Raw genomic sequence first — 16,747 nt, forward strand, 5'->3', positions numbered from 1 at the left:
CATTTTGACTTTTTATCCTCTTAAAACGAAGTTTCAAGGTGTGAAAAGGCCAAAAGTGGATTTTGTGAAAGTAAACACAATTTCAAAGATTTTTTTCGAAAAGTGTCTCAGGACAGCTGATTTCACAGTTTCATGATGTTTTCATTAGAATCTGATGCTTTCCTATTGGTTGAAAGTACAATCTCAGCCTTTTCCTTCTAAAAGAAGTTTCAGGTTGGGAAGAATCCAAAAGTGGATTTTCTGAAAGTAAACATAGTTTTAAAGATTTTCTTCAAAAAGTTACTCATAACAGCTGATTTCACAGTTTCATGATGTTTTCATTAGAATCTGATGCTTTCCTATTGGTTGAAAATACATTCTCAGCCTTTTACTTCTAAAAGAAGTTTCAGGTTGGGAAGAATCCAAAAGTGGATTTTGTGAAAGTAAACATAGTTTTAAAGATTTTCTTCAAAAAAGTGTCTCATAACAGCTGATTTAACAGTTTCATGATGTTTTCATGAATATCTGCTGTTTTTAGCTCTTTTAACTGCTTAAAGATGTATTTTTACTTTTTATTGTATTAAAAGAAGTTTCAGGGTGGGAAGAGGCCACAAGTGGATTTTGTGAAAGTAAACATAGTTTTAAAGATTTTCTTCAAAAAGTGTCTCAGGACAGCTGATTTACTGATGATGATGTTTTCATGAATATCTGCTGTTTTCAGCACTTTTAACTGCTTAAAGATGTATTTTTACTTTTTATTGTATTAAAAGAAGTTTCAGGTTGGGATGAATCCAAAAGTGGATTTTCTGAAGTAAACATAGTTTTAAAGATTTTCTTCAAAAAAGTGTCTCATAACAGCTGATTTAACAGTTTCATGATGTTTTCATGAATATCTGCTGTTTTTAGCTCTTTTAACTGCTTAAAGATGTATTTTTACTTTTTATTGTATTAAAAGAAGTTTCAGGGTGGGAAGAGGCCACAAGTGGATTTTGTGAAAGTAAACATAGTTTTAAAGATTTTCTTCAAAAATGTCTCATAACAGCTGATTTAACAGTGTCATGATTTTTTCATGAATATCTGCTGTTTTCAGCTCTTTTAACTGCTTAAAGATGTATTTTTACTTTTTATTGTATTAAAAGAAGTATCAGGGTGGGAAGAGGCCTCAAGAGGGATTTGTGAAAGTAAGCACAATTTCAAAGATTTTTTCGAAAAGTGTCTCAGGACAGCTGATTTCACAGTTTCATGATGTTTTCATTAGAATCTGATGCTTTCCTATTGGTTGAAAGTACATTCTCAGCCTTTTACTTCTAAAAGAAGTTTCAGGTTGGGAAGAATCCAAAGTGGATTTTGTGAAAGTAAACATAGTTTTAAAGATTTTCTTCAAAAAAGTGTCTCATAACAGCTGATTTAACAGTTTCATGATGTTTTCATGAATATCTGCTGTTTTCTGCTCTTTTAACTGCTTAAAGATGTATTTTTACTTTTTATTGTATTAAAAGAAGTTTCAGAGTGGGAAGAGGCCAAAAGTGGATGTTGTGAAAGTAAACATAGTTTTAAAGATTTTCTTCAAAAAAGTGACTCATGACAGCTGATTTTAACGGTTTCATGATGTCTTCATGAATTTCTGCTGTTTTCAGCACTTTTAATTGCTTAACGATGCATTTTCACTTTTTATCCTCTTAAACGAAGTTTCAAGGTGTGAAGAGGCCAAAAGTGGATTTGTGAAAGTAAACACAATTTCAAAGATTTTTTTCGAAAAAGTGTCTCAGGACAGCTGATTTCACAGTTTCATGATGTTTTCATTAGAATCTGATGCTTTCCTATTGGTTGAAAGTACATTCTCAGCCTTTTACTTTTAAAGGAAGTTTCAGGTTGGGAAGAATCCAAAAGTGGATTTTGTGAAAGTAAACATAGTTTTAAAGATTTTCTTCAAAAAAGTGTCTCAGGACAGCTGATTTACTGATGATGATGTTTTCATGAATATCTGCTGTTTTCAGCACTTTTAACTGCTTAAAGATGTATTTTTATTTTTTATTGTATTAAAAGAAGTTTCAGGGTGGGAAGAATCCAAAAGTGGATTTTGTGAAAGTAAACATAGTTTTAAAGATTTTCTTCAAAAAAGTGTCTCATAACAGCTGATTTTACAGTTTCATGATGTCTTCATGAATATCTGCTGTTTTCAGCACTTTTAACTGCTTAAAGATGTATTTTTACTTTTTATTGTATTAAAAGAAGTTTCAGAGTGGGAAGAGGCCACAAGTGGATGTTGTGAAAGTAAACATAGTTTTAAAGATTTTCTTCAAAAAGTGTCTCATGACAGCTGATTTAACGGTTTCATGATGTCTTCATGAATATCTGCTGTTTTCAGCACTTTTAACTGCTTAAAGATGCATTTTGACTTTTTATCCTCTTAAAACGAAGTTTCAAGGTGTGAAGAGGCCAAAGTGGATTTTGTGAAAGTAAACACAATTTCAAAGATTTTTTTCGAAAAAGTGTCTCAGGACAGCTGATTTCACAGTTTCATGATGTTTTCATTAGAATCTGATGCTTTCCTATTGGTTGAAAGTACATTCTCAGCCTTTTACTTCTAAAAGAAGTTTCAGGTTGGGAAGAATCCAAAGTGGATTTTGTGAAAGTAAACATAGTTTTAAAGATTTTCTTCAAAAAAGTGTCTCATAACAGCTGATTTAACAGTTTCATGATGTTTTCATGAATATCTGCTGTTTTTAGCTCTTTTAACTGCTTAAAGATGTATTTTTACTTTTTATTGTATTAAAAGAAGTTTCAGGGTGGGAAGAGGCCACAAGTGGATTTTGTGAAAGTAAACACAATTTCAAACATTTTTTTCGACAAAGTGTCTCAGGACAGCTGATTTCACAGTTTCATGATGTTTTCATTAGAATCTGATGCTTTCCTATTGGTTGAAAGTACATTCTCAGCCTTTTACTTCTAAAGAAGTTTCAGGTTGGGAAGAATCCAAAAGTGGATTTTGTGAAAGTAAACATAGTTTTAAAGATTTTCTTCAAAAAAGTGTCTCATGACAGCTGATTTTACAGTTTCATGATGTCTTCATGAATATCTGCTGTTTTCAGCACTTTTAACTGCTTTAAGATGTATTTTTACTTTTTATTGTATTAAAAGAAATTTCAGAGTGGGAAGAGGCCACAAGTGGATGTTGTGAAAGTAACATAGTTTTAAAGATTTTCTTCAAAAAAGTGTCTCATGACAGCTGATTTAACGGTTTCATGATGTCTTCATGAATATCTGCTGTTTTCAGCACTTTTAACTGCTTAAAGATGCATTTTGACTTTTTATCCTCTTAAAACAAAGTTTCAAGGTGTGAAGAGGCCAAAAGTGGATTTTGTGAAAGTAAACACAATTTCAAAGATTTTTTCGAAAAAGTGTCTCAGGACAGCTGATTTCACAGTTTCATGATGTTTTCATTAGAATCTGATGCTTTCCTATTGGTTGAAAGTACATTCTCAGCCTTTTACTTCTAAAGGAAGTTTCAGGTTGGGAAGAATCCAAAAGTGGATTTTGTGAAAGTAAACATAGTTTTAAAGATTTTCTTCAAAAAAGTGTATCAGGACAGCTGATTTACTGATGATGATGTTTTCATGAATATCTGCTGTTTTCAGCACTTTTAACTGCTTAAAGATGTATTTTTACTTTTTATTGTATTAAAAGAAGTTTCAGGGTGGGAAGAATCCAAAGTGGATTTTGTGAAAGTAAACATAGTTTTAAAGATTTTCTTCAAAAAGTGTCTCATAACAGCTGATTTTACAGTTTCATGATGTCTTCATGAATATCTGCTGTTTTCAGCACTTTTAACTGCTTAAAGATGTATTTTTACTTTTTATTGTATTAAAAGAAGGTTCAGAGTGGGAAGAGGCCACAAGTGGATGTTGTGAAAGTAAACATAGTTTTAAAGATTTTCTTCAAAAAGTGTCTCATGACAGCTGATTTAACGGTTTCATGATGTCTTCATGAATATCTGCTGTTTCAGCACTTTTAACTGCTTAAAGATGCATTTTGACTTTTTATCCTCTTAAAACGAAGTTTCAAGGTGTGAAGAGGCCAAAAGTGGATTTTGTGAAAGTAAACACAATTTCAAAGATTTTTTTCGAAAAAGTGTCTCAGGACAGCTGATTTCACAGTTTCATGATGTTTTCATTAGAATCTGATGCTTTCCTATTGGTTGAAAGTACATTCTCAGCCTTTTACTTCTAAAAGAAGTTTCAGGTTGGGAAGAATCCAAAAGTGGATTTTGTGAAAGTAAACATAGTTTTAAAGATTTTCTTAAAAAAAGTGTCTCATAACAGCTGATTTAACAGTTTCATGATGTTTTCATGAATATCTGCTGTTTTTAGCTCTTTTAACTGCTTAAAGATGTATTTTTACTTTTTATTGTATTAAAAGAAGTTTCAGGGTGGGAAGAGGCCACAAGTGGATTTTGTGAAAGTAAACACAATTTCAAACATTTTTTTCGACAAAGTGTCTCAGGACAGCTGATTTCACAGTTTCATGATGTTTTCATTAGAATCTGATGCTTTCCTATTGGTTGAAAGTACATTCTCAGCCTTTTACTTCTAAAAGAAGTTTCAGGTTGGGAAGAATCCAAAAGTGGATTTTGTGAAAGTAACATAGTTTTAAAGATTTTCTTCAAAAAAGTGTCTCATGACAGCTGATTTAACGGTTTCATGATGTCTTCATGAATATCTGCTGTTTTCAGCACTTTTAACTGCTTAAAGATGCATTTTGACTTTTTATCCTCTTAAACAAAGTTTCAAGGTGTGAAGAGGCCAAAAGTGGATTTTGTGAAAGTAAACACAATTTCAAAGATTTTTTTCGAAAAAGTGTCTCAGGACAGCTGATTTCACAGTTTCATGATGTTTTCATTAGAATCTGATGCTTTCCTATTGGTTGAAAGTACATTCTCAGCCTTTTACTTCTAAAGGAAGTTTCAGGTTGGGAAGAATCCAAAAGTGGATTTTGTGAAAGTAAACATAGTTTAAAGATTTTCTTCAAAAAGTGTATCAGGACAGCTGATTTACTGATGATGATGTTTTCATGAATATCTGCTGTTTTCAGCACTTTTAACTGCTTAAAGATGTATTTTTACTTTTTATTGTATTAAAAGAAGTTTCAGGGTGGGAAGAATCCAAAAGTGGATTTTGTGAAAGTAAACATAGTTTTAAAGATTTTCTTCAAAAAAGTGTCTCATAACAGCTGATTTTACAGTTTCATGATGTCTTCATGAATATCTGCTGTTTTCAGCACTTTTAACTGCTTAAAGATGTATTTTTACTTTTTATTGTATTAAAAGAAGTTTCAGAGTGGGAAGAGGCACAAGTGGATGTTGTGAAAGTAAACATAGTTTTAAAGATTTTCTTCAAAAAGTGTCTCATGACAGCTGATTTAACGGTTTCATGATGTCTTCATGAATATCTGCTGTTTTCAGCACTTTTAACTGCTTAAAGATGCATTTTGACTTTTTATCCTCTTAAAACGAAGTTTCAAGGTGTGAAGAGGCCAAAAGTGGATTTTGTGAAAGTAAACACAATTTCAAAGATTTTTTTCGAAAAAGTGTCTCAGGACAGCTGATTTCACAGTTTCATGATGTTTTCATTAGAATCTGATGCTTTCCTATTGGTTGAAAGTACATTCTCAGCCTTTTACTTCTAAAAGAAGTTTCAGGTTGGGAAGAATCCAAAAGTGGATTTTGTAAAAGTAAACATAGTTTTAAAGATTTTCTTCAAAAAAGTGTCTCATAACAGCTGATTTAACAGTTTCATGATGTTTTCATGAATATCTGCTGTTTTTAGCTCTTTTAACTGCTTAAAGATGTATTTTTACTTTTTATTGTATTAAAAGAAGTTTCAGGGTGGGAAGAGGCCACAAGTGGATTTTGTGAAAGTAAACACAATTTCAAACATTTTTTTCGACAAAGTGTCTCAGGACAGCTGATTTCACAGTTTCATGATGTTTTCATTAGAATCTGATGCTTTCCTATTGGTTGAAAGTACATTCTCAGCCTTTTACTTCTAAAAGAAGTTTCAGGTTGGGAAGAATCCAAAAGTGGATTTTGTAAAAGTAAACATAGTTTTAAAGATTTTCTTCAAAAAGTGTCTCATAACAGCTGATTTAACAGTTTCATGATGTTTTCATGAATATCTGCTGTTTTTAGCTCTTTTAACTGCTTAAAGATGTATTTTTACTTTTTATTGTATTAAAAGAAGTTTCAGGGTGGGAAGAGGCCACAAGTGGATTTTGTGAAAGTAAACACAATTTCAAACATTTTTTTCGACAAAGTGTCTCAGGACAGCTGATTTCACAGTTTCATGATGTTTTCATTAGAATCTGATGCTTTCCTATTGGTTGAAAGTACATTCTCAGCCTTTTACTTCTAAAAGAAGTTTCAGGTTGGGAAGAATCCAAAAGTGGATTTTGTGAAAGTAAACATAGTTTTAAAGATTTTCTTCAAAAAAGTGTCTCATGACAGCTGATTTTACAGTTTCATGATGTCTTCATGAATATCTGCTGTTTTCAGCACTTTTAACTGCTTAAAGATGTATTTTTACTTTTTATTGTATTAAAAGAAATTTCAGAGTGGGAAGAGGCCACAAGTGGATGTGTGAAAGTAAACATAGTTTTAAAGATTTTCTTCAAAAAAGTGTCTCATGACAGCTGATTTAACGGTTTCATGATGTCTTCATGAATATCTGCTGTTTTCAGCACTTTTAACTGCTTAAAGATGCATTTTGACTTTTTATCCTCTTAAAACGAAGTTTCAAGGTGTGAAGAGGCCAAAAGTGGATTTTGTGAAAGTAAACACAATTTCAAAGATTTTTTTCGAAAAAGTGTCTCAGGACAGCTGATTTCACAGTTTCATGATGTTTTCATTAGAATCTGATGCTTTCCTATTGGTTGAAAGTACATTCTCAGCCTTTTACTTCTAAAGGAAGTTTCAGGTTGGGAAGAATCCAAAAGTGGATTTTGTGAAAGTAAACATAGTTTTAAAGATTTTCTTCAAAAAAGTGTCTCATGACAGCTGATTTTACAGTTTCATGATGTCTTCATGAATATCTGCTGTTTTCAGCACTTTTAACTGCTTAAAGATGCATTTTTACTTTTTATTGTATTAAAAGAAGTTTCAGGGTGGGAAGAGGCCACAAGTGGATGTTGTGAAAGTAAACATAGTTTTAAAGATTTTCTTCAAAAAACTGTCTCATGACAGCTGATTTAACGGTTTCATGATGTCTCATGAATATCTGCTGTTTTCAGCACTTTTAACTGCTTAAAGATGCATTTTGACTTTTTATCCTCTTAAAACGAAGTTTCAAGGTGTGAAGAGGCCAAAAGTGGATTTTGTGAAAGTAAACACAATTTCAAAGATTTTTTTCGAAAAAGTGTCTCAGGACAGCTGATTTCACAGTTTCATGATGTTTTCATTAGAATCTGATGCTTTCCTATTGGTTGAAAGTACAATCTCAGCCTTTTCCTTCTAAAAGAAGTTTCAGGTTGGGAAGAATCCAAAAGTGGATTTTCTGAAAGTAAACATAGTTTTAAAGATTTTCTTCAAAAAGTTACTCATAACAGTTGATTTCACAGTTTCATGATGTTTTCATTAGAATCTGATGCTTTCCTATTGGTTGAAAGTACATTCTCAGCCTTTTACTTCTAAAGGAAGTTTCAGGTTGGGAAGAATCCAAAAGTGGATTTTGTGAAAGTAAACATAGTTTTAAAGATTTTCTTCAAAAAAGTGTCTCATGACAGCTGATTTTACAGTTTCATGATGTCTTCATGAATATCTGCTGTTTTCAGCACTTTTAACTGCTTAAAGATGTATTTTTACTTTTTATTGTATTAAAGAAGTTTCAGGGTGGGAAGAGGCCACAAGTGGATTTTGTGAAAGTAAACACAATTTCAAAGATTTTTTTCGACAAAGTGTCTCAGGACAGCTGATTTCACAGTTTCATGATGTTTTCATTAGAATCTGATGCTTTCCTATTGGTTGAAAGTACAATCTCAGCCTTTTCCTTCTAAAGGAAGTTTCAGGTTGGGAAGAATCCAAAAGTGGATTTTGTGAAAGTAAACATAGTTTTAAAGATTTTCTTCAAAAAAGTGTCTCATGACAGCTGATTTTACAGTTTCATGATGTCTTCATGAATATCTGCTGTTTTCAGCACTTTTAACTGCTTAAAGATGCATTTTTACTTTTTATTGTATTAAAAGAAGTTTCAGGTGGGAAGAGGCCACAAGTGGATTTTGTGAAAGTAAACACAATTTCAAAGATTTTTTTCGACAAAGTGTCTCAGGACAGCTGATTTCACAGTTTCATGATGTTTTCATTAGAATCTGATGCTTTCCTATTGGTTGAAAGTACAATCTCAGCCTTTTCCTTCTAAAAGAAGTTTCAGGTTGGGAAGAATCCAAAAGTGGATTTTGTGAAAGTAAACATAGTTTTAAAGATTTTCTTCAAAAAAGTCTCTCATGACAGCTGATTTTACAGTTTCATGATGTCTTCATGAATATCTGCTGTTTTCAGCACTTTTAACTGCTTAAAGATGTATTTTTACTTTTTATTGTATTAAAAGAAATTTCAGAGTGGGAAGAGGCCACAAGTGGATGTTGTGAAAGTAAACATAGTTTTAAAGATTTTCTTCAAAAAAGTGTCTCATGACAGCTGATTTAACAGTTTCATGATGTCTTCATGAATATCTGCTGTTTTCAGTACTTTTAACTGCTTAAAGATGCATTTTGACTTTTTATCCTCTTAAAACGAAGTTTCAAGGTGTGAAGAGGCCAAAAGTGGATTTGTGAAAGTAAACACAATTTCAAAGATTTTTTTCGAAAAAGTGTCTCAGGACAGCTGATTTCACAGTTTCATGATGTTTTCATTAGAATCTGATGCTTTCCTATTGGTTGAAAGTACAATCTCAGCCTTTTCCTTCTAAAAGAAGTTTCAGGTTGGGAAGAATCCAAAAGTGGATTTCTGAAAGTAAACATAGTTTTAAAGATTTTCTTCAAAAAGTTACTCATAACAGTTGATTTCACAGTTTCATGATGTTTTCATTAGAATCTGATGCTTTCCTATTGGTTGAAAGTACATTCTCAGCCTTTTACTTCTAAAGGAAGTTTCAGGTTGGGAAGAATCCAAAAGTGGATTTTGTGAAAGTAAACATAGTTTTAAAGATTTTCTTCAAAAAAGTGTCTCATGACAGCTGATTTTACAGTTTCATGATGTCTTCATGAATATCTGCTGTTTTCAGCACTTTTAACTGCTTAAAGATGTATTTTGACTTTTTATTGTATTAAAAGAAGTTTCAGAGTGGGAAGAGGCCACAAGTGGATGTTGTGAAAGTAAACATAGTTTTAAAGATTTTCTTCAAAAAAGTGACTCATGACAGCTGATTTAACGGTTTCATGATGTCTTCATGAATTTCTGCTGTTTTCAGCACTTTTAACTGCTTAAAGATGCATTTTGACTTTTTATCCTCTTAAAACGAAGTTTCAAGGTGTGAAGAGGCCAAAAGTGGATTTTGTGAAAGTAAACACAATTTCAAAGATTTTTTTCGAAAAAGTGTCTCAGGACAGCTGATTTAACAGTTTCATGATGTTTTCATTAGAATCTGATGCTTTCCTATTGGTTGAAAGTACATTCTCAGCCTTTTACTTCTAAAAGAAGTTTCAGGTTGGGAAGAATCCAAAAGTGGATTTTGTGAAAGTAAACATAGTTTTAAAGATTTTCTTCAAAAAAGTGTCTCATAACAGCTGATTAACAGTTTCATGATGTTTTCATGAATATCTGCTGTTTTTAGCTCTTTTAACTGCTTAAAGATGTATTTTTACTTTTTATTGTATTAAAAGAAGTTTCAGGGTGGGAAGAGGCCACAAGTGGATTTTGTGAAAGTAAACATAGTTTTAAAGATTTTCTTCAAAAAAGTGTCTCAGGACAGCTGATTTACTGATGATGATGTTTTCATGAATATCTGCTGTTTTCAGCACTTTTCACTGCTTAAAGATGCATTTTGACTTTTTATCCTCTTAAAACGAAGTTTCAAGGTGTGAAGAGGCCAAAAGTGGATTTTGTGAAAGTAAACACAATTTCAAAGATTTTTTTCGAAAAAGTGTCTCAGGACAGCTGATTTCACAGTTTCATGATGTTTTCATTAGAATCTGATGCTTTCCTATTGGTTGAAAGTACATTCTCAGCCTTTTACTTCTAAAGGAAGTTTCAGGTTGGAAGAATCCAAAAGTGGATTTTGTGAAAGTAAACATAGTTTTAAAGATTTTCTTCAAAAAAGTGTCTCATGACAGCTGATTTTACAGTTTCATGATGTCTTCATGAATATCTGCTGTTTTCAGCACTTTTAACTGCTTAAAGATGCATTTTTACTTTTTATTGTATTAAAAGAAGTTTCAGGGTGGGAAGAGGCCACAAGTGGATTTTGTGAAAGTAAACACAATTTCAAAGATTTTTTTCGACAAAGTGTCTCAGGACAGCTGATTTCACAGTTTCATGATGTTTTCATTAGAATCTGATGCTTTCCTATTGGTTGAAAGTACAATCTCAGCCTTTTCCTTCTAAAAGAAGTTTCAGGTTGGAAGAATCCAAAAGTGGATTTTGTGAAAGTAAACATAGTTTTAAAGATTTTCTTCAAAAAAGTCAAGTCTCTCATGACAGCTGATTTTACAGTTTCATGATGTCTTCATGAATATCTGCTGTTTTCAGCACTTTTAACTGCTTAAAGATGTATTTTTACTTTTTATTGTATTAAAAGAAATTTCAGAGTGGGAAGAGGCCACAAGTGGATGTTGTGAAAGTAAACATAGTTTTAAAGATTTTCTTCAAAAAAGTGTCTCATGACAGCTGATTTAACAGTTTCATGATGTCTTCATGAATATCTGCTGTTTTCAGTACTTTTAACTGCTTAAAGATGCATTTTGACTTTTTATCCTCTTAAAACGAAGTTTCAAGGTGTGAAGAGGCCAAAAGTGGATTTTGTGAAAGTAAACACAATTTCAAAGATTTTTTTCGAAAAAGTGTCTCAGGACAGCTGATTTCACAGTTTCATGATGTTTTCATTAGAATCTGATGCTTTCCTATTGGTTGAAAGTACAATCTCAGCCTTTTCCTTCTAAAAGAAGTTTCAGGTTGGGAAGAATCCAAAAGTGGATTTTCTGAAAGTAAACATAGTTTTAAAGATTTTCTTCAAAAAGTTACTCATAACAGTTGATTTCACAGTTTCATGATGTTTTCATTAGAATCTGATGCTTTCCTATTGGTTGAAAGTACATTCTCAGCCTTTTACTTCTAAAGGAAGTTTCAGGTTGGGAAGAATCCAAAAGTGGATTTTGTGAAAGTAAACATAGTTTTAAAGATTTTCTTCAAAAAAGTGTCTCATGACAGCTGATTTTACAGTTTCATGATGTCTTCATGAATATCTGCTGTTTTCAGCACTTTTAACTGCTTAAAGATGTATTTTGACTTTTTATTGTATTAAAAGAAGTTTCAGAGTGGGAAGAGGCCACAAGTGGATGTTGTGAAAGTAAACATAGTTTTAAAGATTTTCTTCAAAAAAGTGACTCATGACAGCTGATTTAACGGTTTCATGATGTCTTCATGAATTTCTGCTGTTTTCAGCACTTTTAACTGCTTAAAGATGCATTTTGACTTTTTATCCTCTTAAAACGAAGTTTCAAGGTGTGAAGAGGCCAAAAGTGGATTTTGTGAAAGTAAACACAATTTCAAAGATTTTTTTCGAAAAAGTGTCTCAGGACAGCTGATTTAACAGTTTCATGATGTTTTCATTAGAATCTGATGCTTTCCTATTGGTTGAAAGTACATTCTCAGCCTTTTACTTCTAAAAGAAGTTTCAGGTTGGGAAGAATCCAAAAGTGGATTTTGTGAAAGTAAACATAGTTTTAAAGATTTTCTTCAAAAAAGTGTCTCATAACAGCTGATTTAACAGTTTCATGATGTTTTCATGAATATCTGCTGTTTTTAGCTCTTTTAACTGCTTAAAGATGTATTTTTACTTTTTATTGTATTAAAAGAAGTTTCAGGGTGGGAAGAGGCCACAAGTGGATTTTGTGAAAGTAAACATAGTTTTAAAGATTTTCTTCAAAAAAGTGTCTCAGGACAGCTGATTTACTGATGATGATGTTTTCATGAATATCTGCTGTTTTCAGCACTTTTCACTGCTTAAAGATGCATTTTGACTTTTTATCCTCTTAAAACGAAGTTTCAAGGTGTGAAGAGGCCAAAAGTGGATTTTGTGAAAGTAAACACAATTTCAAAGATTTTTTTCGAAAAAGTGTCTCAGGACAGCTGATTTCACAGTTTCATGATGTTTTCATTAGAATCTGATGCTTTCCTATTGGTTGAAAGTACATTCTCAGCCTTTTACTTCTAAAGGAAGTTTCAGGTTGGGAAGAATCCAAAAGTGGATTTTGTGAAAGTAAACATAGTTTTAAAGATTTTCTTCAAAAAAGTGTCTCATGACAGCTGATTTTACAGTTTCATGATGTCTTCATGAATATCTGCTGTTTTCAGCACTTTTAACTGCTTAAAGATGTATTTTTACTTTTTATTGTATTAAAAGAAGTTTCAGGGTGGGAAGAGGCCACAAGTGGATTTTGTGAAAGTAAACACAATTTCAAAGATTTTTTTCGACAAAGTGTCTCAGGACAGCTGATTTCACAGTTTCATGATGTTTTCATTAGAATCTGATGCTTTCCTATTGGTTGAAAGTACAATCTCAGCCTTTTCCTTCTAAAAGAAGTTTCAGGTTGGGAAGAATCCAAAAGTGGATTTTGTGAAAGTAAACATAGTTTTAAAGATTTTCTTCAAAAAAGTCTCTCATGACAGCTGATTTTACAGTTTCATGATGTCTTCATGAATATCTGCTGTTTTCAGCACTTTTAACTGCTTAAAGATGTATTTTTACTTTTTATTGTATTAAAAGAAATTTCAGAGTGGGAAGAGGCCACAAGTGGATGTTGTGAAAGTAAACATAGTTTTAAAGATTTTCTTCAAAAAAGTGTCTCATGACAGCTGATTTAACGGTTTCATGATGTCTTCATGAATATCTGCTGTTTTCAGCACTTTTAACTGCTTAAAGATGCATTTTGACTTTTTATCCTCTTAAAACGAAGTTTCAAGGTGTGAAGAGGCCAAAAGTGGATTTTGTGAAAGTAAACACAATTTCAAAGATTTTTTTCGAAAAAGTGTCTCAGGACAGCTGATTTCACAGTTTCATGATGTTTTCATTAGAATCTGATGCTTTCCTATTGGTTGAAAGTACAATCTCAGCCTTTTCCTTCTAAAAGAAGTTTCAGGTTGGGAAGAATCCAAAAGTGGATTTTCTGAAAGTAAACATAGTTTTAAAGATTTTCTTCAAAAAGTTACTCATAACAGCTGATTTCACAGTTTCATGATGTTTTCATTAGAATCTGATGCTTTCCTATTGGTTGAAAGTACATTCTCAGCCTTTTACTTCTAAAGGAAGTTTCAGGTTGGGAAGAATCCAAAAGTGGATTTTGTGAAAGTAAACATAGTTTTAAAGATTTTTTTCAAAAAAGTGTCTCATGACAGCTGATTTTACAGTTTCATGATGTCTTCATGAATATCTGCTGTTTTCAGCACTTTTAACTGCTTAAAGATGTATTTTTACTTTTTATTGTATTAAAAGAAGTTTCAGGGTGGGAAGAGGCCACAAGTGGATTTTGTGAAAGTAAACACAATTTCAAAGATTTTTTTCGACAAAGTGTCTCAGGACAGCTGATTTCACAGTTTCATGATGTTTTCATTAGAATCTGATGCTTTCCTATTGGTTGAAAGTACAATCTCAGCCTTTTCCTTCTAAAAGAAGTTTCAGGTTGGGAAGAATCCAAAAGTGGATTTTGTGAAAGTAAACATAGTTTTAAAGATTTTCTTCAAAAAAGTCTCTCATGACAGCTGATTTTACAGTTTCATGATGTCTTCATGAATATCTGCTGTTTTCAGCACTTTTAACTGCTTAAAGATGTATTTTTACTTTTTATTGTATTAAAAGAAGTTTCAGGGTGGGAAGAGGCCACAAGTGGATTTTGTGAAAGTAAACACAATTTCAAAGATTTTTTTCGACAAAGTGTCTCAGGACAGCTGATTTCACAGTTTCATGATGTTTTCATTAGAATCTGATGCTTTCCTATTGGTTGAAAGTACAATCTCAGCCTTTTCCTTCTAAAAGAAGTTTCAGGTTGGGAAGAATCCAAAAGTGGATTTTGTGAAAGTAAACATAGTTTTAAAGATTTTCTTCAAAAAAGTCTCTCATGACAGCTGATTTTACAGTTTCATGATGTCTTCATGAATATCTGCTGTTTTCAGCACTTTTAACTGCTTAAAGATGTATTTTTACTTTTTATTGTATTAAAAGAAATTTCAGAGTGGGAAGAGGCCACAAGTGGATGTTGTGAAAGTAAACATAGTTTTAAAGATTTTCTTCAAAAAAGTGTCTCATGACAGCTGATTTAACGGTTTCATGATGTCTTCATGAATATCTGCTGTTTTCAGCACTTTTAACTGCTTAAAGATGCATTTTGACTTTTTATCCTCTTAAAACGAAGTTTCAAGGTGTGAAGAGGCCAAAAGTGGATTTTGTGAAAGTAAACACAATTTCAAAGATTTTTTTCGAAAAAGTGTCTCAGGACAGCTGATTTCACAGTTTCATGATGTTTTCATTAGAATCTGATGCTTTCCTATTGGTTGAAAGTACAATCTCAGCCTTTTACTTCTAAAAGAAATTTCAGGTTGGGAAGAATCCACAAGTGGATGTTGTGAAAGTAAACATAGTTTTAAAGATTTTCTTCAAAAAAGTGTCTCATGACAGCTGATTTAACGGTTTCATGATGTCTTCATGAATATCTGCTGTTTTCAGCACTTTTAACTGCTTAAAGATGCATTTTGACTTTTTATCCTCTTAAAACGAAGTTTCAAGGTGTGAAGAGGCCAAAAGTGGATTTTGTGAAAGTAAACACAATTTCAAAGATTTTTTTCGAAAAAGTGTCTCAGGACAGCTGATTTCACAGTTTCATGATGTTTTCATTAGAATCTGATGCTTTCCTATTGGTTGAAAGTACAATCTCAGCCTTTTCCTTCTAAAAGAAGTTTCAGGTTGGGAAGAATCCAAAAGTGGATTTTCTGAAAGTAAACATAGTTTTAAAGATTTTCTTCAAAAAGTTACTCATAACAGCTGATTTCACAGTTTCATGATGTTTTCATTAGAATCTGATGCTTTCCTATTGGTTGAAAGTACATTCTCAGCCTTTTACTTCTAAAGGAAGTTTCAGGTTGGGAAGAATCCAAAAGTGGATTTTGTGAAAGTAAACATAGTTTTAAAGATTTTTTTCAAAAAAGTGTCTCATGACAGCTGATTTTACAGTTTCATGATGTCTTCATGAATATCTGCTGTTTTCAGCACTTTTAACTGCTTAAAGATGTATTTTTACTTTTTATTGTATTAAAAGAAGTTTCAGGGTGGGAAGAGGCCACAAGTGGATTTTGTGAAAGTAAACACAATTTCAAAGATTTTTTTCGACAAAGTGTCTCAGGACAGCTGATTTCACAGTTTCATGATGTTTTCATTAGAATCTGATGCTTTCCTATTGGTTGAAAGTACAATCTCAGCCTTTTCCTTCTAAAAGAAGTTTCAGGTTGGGAAGAATCCAAAAGTGGATTTTGTGAAAGTAAACATAGTTTTAAAGATTTTTTTCAAAAAAGTGTCTCATGACAGCTGATTTTACAGTTTCATGATGTCTTCATGAATATCTGCTGTTTTCAGCACTTTTAACTGCTTAAAGATGTATTTTTACTTTTTATTGTATTAAAAGAAGTTTCAGGGTGGGAAGAGGCCACAAGTGGATTTTGTGAAAGTAAACACAATTTCAAAGATTTTTTTCGACAAAGTGTCTCAGGACAGCTGATTTCACAGTTTCATGATGTTTTCATTAGAATCTGATGCTTTCCTATTGGTTGAAAGTACAATCTCAGCCTTTTCCTTCTAAAAGAAGTTTCAGGTTGGGAAGAATCCAAAAGTGGATTTTGTGAAAGTAAACATAGTTTTAAAGATTTTCTTCAAAAAAGTCTCTCATGACAGCTGATTTTACAGTTTCATGATGTCTTCATGAATATCTGCTGTTTTCAGCACTTTTAACTGCTTAAAGATGTATTTTTACTTTTTATTGTATTAAAAGAAATTTCAGAGTGGGAAGAGGCCACAAGTGGATGTTGTGAAAGTAAACATAGTTTTAAAGATTTTCTTCAAAAAAGTGTCTCATGACAGCTGATTTAACGGTTTCATGATGTCTTCATGAATATCTGCTGTTTTCAGCACTTTTAACTGCTTAAAGATGCATTTTGACTTTTTATCCTCTTAAAACGAAGTTTCAAGGTGTGAAGAGGCCAAAAGTGGATTTTGTGAAAGTAAACACAATTTCAAAGATTTTTTTCGAAAAAGTGTCTCAGGACAGCTGATTTCACAGTTTCATGATGTTTTCATTAGAATCTGATGCTTTCCTATTGGTTGAAAGTACAATCTCAGCCTTTTCCTTCTAAAAGAAGTTTCAGGTTGGGAAGAATCCAAAAGTGGATTTTCTGAAAGTAAACATAGTTTTAAAGATTTTCTTCAAAAAGTTACTCATAACAGCTGATTTCACAGTTTCATGATGTTTTCATTAGAATCTGATGCTTTCCTATTGGTTGAAAGTACATTCTCAGCCTTTT

Source organism: Cebidichthys violaceus, unplaced genomic scaffold, assembly GCF_023349555.1.
Source record: "Cebidichthys violaceus isolate CVI_PGR_0920_01 unplaced genomic scaffold, fCebVio1.0.p SCAF_6, whole genome shotgun sequence".
NCBI classification, from domain to species: Eukaryota; Metazoa; Chordata; class Actinopteri; order Perciformes; family Stichaeidae; genus Cebidichthys; species Cebidichthys violaceus.